Genomic DNA, 6,000 nt, shown 5'->3' on the forward strand with positions numbered 1-6,000 from the left:
CTAAAGCACCAATATGCCAGGAAGTTGGATGTTGGTTAATACAAAAATGTGTGGGTAAAGGAAGCAATCTTCTACTATTTGATTATGAAGTTCCATCTTTACTCTCCAACTCTGAGTGATTTCATACAAAATAATCAAGACTTATGTGTTGATGCCCAAGGAATTGTTTTGATTTATGACAATCCACACAAAATCACAATGGTCTTCGTAAAGTCATTCTAAGTGGCAGCCCATGTTTGAATATAGAAAAAATAATAATTTAAAAGTTTGGTTACAGACAATTCGAAATTGCCTTCAAAGTTTAGATTCCCAGTGTGTTTCTCCTCTTTTGATGGCCAGTGTGCTTGTTCTCACGTAGTACATTCTCAGACTAAAAGTCAGGTTGGGCATTTAGACCATGGTATGTAGCTGGCTTCTAATGCACCGACCACCCATGGCAGAAGTTGCCAAATAGAGTCCTTTTTCTAAGAGGTCCTATCAAGCTCTGACAAACAAACAAAAAGTGAGACTTTAATGAAAATTTCAGTAAACAATTATCATTCTAGATATGCCATATATAGGAGTGACCAATAAATTGCAATAAACATTGGAATACTTGAGTTATATATTAGATACTGCTAAGAATAAACATCTATGTATTGATGAATAAATGATCATGTGAATTATTAACCAATGAAGTTCGCTTTACAGAGTAGCTCTACCTACTTGCAATGCAGGTAAAATGCCACAAAGGTGGGCCAACTGTTTGAAGCCACGACTTCTTAATATTGGATTTGAGTGATAGGTGGATGTTCTGGCTTCCTATAGTTTTATGATTTAATTTGTCTCTGCCTTCCCTTTCTCTTTATGCTATAAAGTCTTTTTTAGAAAGTGTCAGATTATCTCATTTTTTGTTCCAGGAGCCGAGGGACTTTGTCATATCAGCACTAAGTGTTATATGGGGCTGGGCCAGGGTTGAGGCAGTGTTTTCCAGCAACTAGAGTGGTGACAGCTTACATCTCAGGAGAGAGTTAGAGCCACCCTCTCCATCTCCTCTTCCCAACCTGAAGATATTTCTTCTATCTATGCTCCAGGAATTCATATTCTGAAGAGAGGCGAGTTTTCCTTTTCACAACATCAACGTGAACATTTTTACTCTAGGATTGTCCATTAGTAACAGCAAAGAGCTATACAAAAATTATTTTTTAGAAAATAAAGTCTGACTTTTTAATAGTTGACTTGGAGGACATCTCAAATACTCTGTAGACCCATAGATGCTTTTATATTAAGGTAACTCTGACTTTTTGTTAATTTAACATTTTCTCATTCCTCCTATGAGCTCCCTTCTTGATTTCAACCTTTTTACCTTTGAAAGGCAGTTTTATCGTTTAGGATGTATTTATCATGTTACTCATTCATATAAATTGGTGACCATTAGAAAGCATATTTCTTATGTAAATCAAATAATTTCCTACATTTGAATAGGTAAACTTTAGGGGATTTTTTTTTTGTTTCATTGTTTTGGATTTTGTGTGTGTGTGTGTGTGTGTGTGTGTGTGTGTGTGTGTGTGTGTGTGTGTGTGTTGTTACAAGTAGCATGTATAAGCCAGGTGATTATCCTTCCTCTTGAGTTTTCTTGGGTCTACAAGTACGAAACTTGCTACCCTTGCATTATACCTCAGTGGGGGATTCTAGCAGTCTCACACTAGCCAGAGAAGAGCAGTGTAATTTTGAAATTATACTCGACTTCTTGGCAGTTTTTAAGAGCTTTGCACATTTTATTCTATGCTTTCAAAAGAGCATAAAAGCCCTAGCCAGTTTTGCTCAATGGATAGAGCGTCAGCCTGTGGACTGAAGGATCTCAGGTTCAATTCTGGTCAAGGGCATATGCCCCGGTTGTGGGCTCAATCCCCTGTAAGGGGATCGAGGCAGCCAATCAATGATTCTCTCTCATCATCTCTCTCTCTCTCTCTCTCTCTCTTTCTCCCTTCCTCTCTGAAATCAATAAAAATATTTTTTAAAGAGAGCAGAAAAGAGGAAAAAAGCTGCTTTGCTGGACACAGACTCCCCCACTAAGGGTAGACTAAGAACTCGCAATCCATTACTTCTTTCCTGTGATCATATATGGATGCATACATGTCTCCTGTTTCCTGTGACTGAACTGTGTATTTTCTCTGCAGCAGGCCTGGTGTTTCATGTAGTCCGTGCTGGTCTCATATTTCTAATGAGCCTTCAGACTTCCAAGAGGCCACCTGTCTGCATGGCATGATGTCTCAGCTGGAATTCAGCTTCTATCGCTGTCTCGTGGTGTGACCTTTGGCAAGTCTCTTAACCTTTCCGAGAATCTCTTAACATTTCTCCAGTTCCAGGCTTTGCAAAGTGTGGATAACAATAGACACCGCGCTTGCCTTTCAGAGGTGGCATGAGGATTAATTAGCTAATGTTTGTGAAGAGCTATATAAATGCTAAGTATTATGATTATTCTTTACCCACGATAGCATTATAAAATGTCAGTAAGTTGAGTGGGCGGAGATGGGGTTATAGGACCCTGGTGGAGAATGACTCTTTTATAAAAGTTTCCACTCTCCGGTGGAACTATGTTTAATTACCCTAATTAATGGCTTATTTTACCAGGAGATAGCAATTCACTCATTTGAAATGATACATACAACTATAACTCACAGTTTTATATGGACCAGAAGACTCGGGGGGAGACCTCGCAGGATAATCTGAAAATCACTGAATTACAGTGGGGCTTGATTGCACGTTGGGGTCCATACCTGATTCCTTGGAGCTAAAAATGCTCTGTACCAGACCAAGGCAACATCAGGTCCCCCAAAGATCACTGGGCTGTTCCACTAACTACCTGATTGTTTATGTTCCAATAGTGAGCCTGGCCAGGCAACTCTAGGTCCATTAATCACTCATGTATAACTTTTTCTCTTTTTTTAACATATTTTTATTGATTTTAGAGAGGAAGGGAGAGGGAGAGAAACATCAATGATGAGAAAGAATCACTGATTGGCTGCCTCCTACACATACAACCACTGGGGATCGAGCCTGCAACCCAGGCATGTGACCTGACCTGGAATCAAACTGTGACTTCCTGGTTCATGGGTTGATAATCACTGAGCCACACCGGCCTGGCTCTTTCTTTTATACCTGCAGCATTGAATAGTGGGCAGCTAGCTTGAAACAAATAAATACATAATTAAAGATACAAGGGCAAGGGGACCTTTAGCTAATAATTCCATAAGGATGCATAACAATGTTTGATTGTGATGGCTCTTCTGTTCCCTCTACCACAGCATCTATTTCAGTCTTCACTATCTGGGCACTTGAAAATCTGAATAGACCCAACATATGGGTTGCAGATATATTTCCAAAACAGTAAAATCTTAGTTTAAAGAAAACTATTTTAACACTTATATCTGGACCAAAATAATTATTTCTCAATGAATACTCCAGGGCCTGCATGCAGACTCCAGTATTAATATACTTCCTTAAAACTATATGTTACATTTTTGGCATTCCAGGACCAATGGTCCCCAACTCTGGTAGGTTACTGGAAGCCACTGATATTTTTCTTTATTTGCATTTGGTACTTGAGCATCAAGGGTACCAACCTCTTATTCCTTTTTGATAAGTAAATAGTGCTTTCAACACCCTGCTGCTACCACTATAGACAAAAGAACGCAGGGTAGGCCCTGGCTGGGTTGGTAAGTGGTTAGAGCGTCAGTCTGTGAGCCAAAGGGTCACATTCAATTCCCAGTCAAGGGCAGTAGGGGCGCGTATGGAGGCAACCAATGGACATGTCTCTCTCACATCAATGTTTCTCTCTCTCCCTCATCCTTCCCTTCCACTATCTCTAGAAATCACTGGAAAAAAATATCCTTGGGTGAAGATTAAAAAAAAAATTTAAAAAGCAGGATGGGAAATTCGCGTGGAGGTTCAGAAGTGAAGGAAGGTAGGAAACCTTGTGCTTAATCTGATCTGTGTTGCCGCATTCTGGGTCACTTCCCCCATCACAACGGAAACATCGAGGCAGAGTATTAGACTCCAAATGTTCATAGGAACATTCTTTATATGATTTTCAGAGCTAGATAGTAGATGAAAGCAAACTTCTGCAGAGACCATGGTCCACTCTGATGCTGCCTGGCATTCTGTAGCACTCTTACCCTGACACCAATATTATATTACTAACTGACACTGACTTGTGTTAAATAGCAGAGATGAGCCATAGCAATTGGTTAACAGATAGAGAATGCTCTAATAGATGCACATTAATAAGAATCCATGGTGAGTCTGGTCAGGAAAAGGAATCTGCCTTGGACTCAAAGGTAACAGCATTAGGCCAGCTATCATGTAACTATTTAAAAGTCAAAGCCTCACTCTCAGTTTGAACAAATGTTTATCTCAAACATGCACTTAAATGTCTTTTCACCCCTTGCCAAGTGAATGGTATTTGTCTTTTTCTTTTCCTCCTACAGACTGCCAGGTTATTATAAAAGAGCATTTTATATAGGTGAGTACGGTGCACCAATTGAAACACAATTGTATCATCATTTCAAAGCTCAACAGGCACAAAATACATCTCTTACTTGCCAATTCCCAGATTGTTCTCAGGAAATAGACACAAATCAACTGAAAAGCTTGTATTTATTCATACCCAAGAAAGGTTTTCTTATCAATAACTATGTGTGGATTTTCCCTGCTGATTTAAACAAAAGAAAGGTGCAGAACGTTTTGGTAGTTTACTCGTGTCTTCATCTGAATCTCCACACCAGAAGAGTGAATATAATCTGGTGCCAATATATTTTGAGCAGAGCAATACTCTCAATACAGCTATGACCTTTTCCCCTGTAATTAGTTTCAACTGAAATTAGATTCAGTAAAAGCATGGCTCCAATTAGAGTTAAATCAAAACAAAACTCTGAGCTTGATTTCATAGAGCAAAATTGTTGAGGAGAAAAAGGGGTGGCAGAAGAGGGGATCTTCTTCTAATTTAATTCAGCAGATTGGACCAGATGGTAAATCCTTTGAACTCCGGAGAAAATGTGCACTTATTTCCACACAGGCCTAGGTTCACATTTCCCAGGACTCAGAGGGATTTTGTAGCCTCACCTTGGTTGACCTGTTTTCCAAAACTCTACATACAGCATTCCCCAAACCTTCCCAGTTCTGATCTAGGAAAATATCTGTTTTCTCTAGGAGAAATAAAAAGAGAAATCTTCAAGCTTCCTTTGGGAATCTATAATAATAAAAGCCTAATATGTTAATTAGACCGGATGTCCTCCCGGACATCCTTCCGTCCTTCCGGATGAAGCCAGGGCTGTGAGGGAAGCCTAGATCCCGTGCTCCAGGGGGAAGCCGGTGCCGGCAGCCAGGGGAAGGAAGGCCTACTCTTGCACAACTTTCGTGCATCGGGCCTCTGGTAACATTATAAAATTAAAAGCCAAGATTACGTTGGCTTTATTATGAAGTTACTGGAGTGCGTCCTGAGTAACTCTACAGAGTTTCCTGACATGCAAGTCCGTAACAGCAGAATTTCTTTTTAAGTTCCGTTTCTTTATCTGTAAAAGAAACATACACATAAGCAAGAAAATAAACTAAAAGGGGAATAAGGCTGAATCCTAACTCATGAGGCCGATGTAAATGTGAGTTAGAGTTCTTCCCTTTCTCTCATCAAACTGCTGTTGAGGCACAAAGCAGCAAAGCCCACGGACTATCCAAAATACATGCTTCACAAAATACAAGAATAGGAAAAAACTGGCTACGAAAAATAAGGTTGGGCCTTGCTGGTGTGGCTCAGTGGTTGAGCGTCAACCTATGAACCAGGAGATCATGGTTCCCATTCCTGGTTGGGGCACATGCCCGGGTTTTGAGCTCCATCCCCAGTAGGGGGCGTGTAGGAGGCAGCCAATTGATGATTCTCTCTCATCATTGATGTTTCTATCTCTCGCTCCCTCTTCCTTCCTCTCTGAAAATCAATAAAAAATATATATTTTTAAAAAAGAGGGA

The sequence above is a fragment of the Myotis myotis genome, unplaced genomic scaffold (genome assembly GCF_014108235.1).
Source record: "Myotis myotis isolate mMyoMyo1 unplaced genomic scaffold, mMyoMyo1.p scaffold_m19_p_19, whole genome shotgun sequence".
In the NCBI taxonomy this organism is placed as follows: domain Eukaryota; kingdom Metazoa; phylum Chordata; class Mammalia; order Chiroptera; family Vespertilionidae; genus Myotis; species Myotis myotis.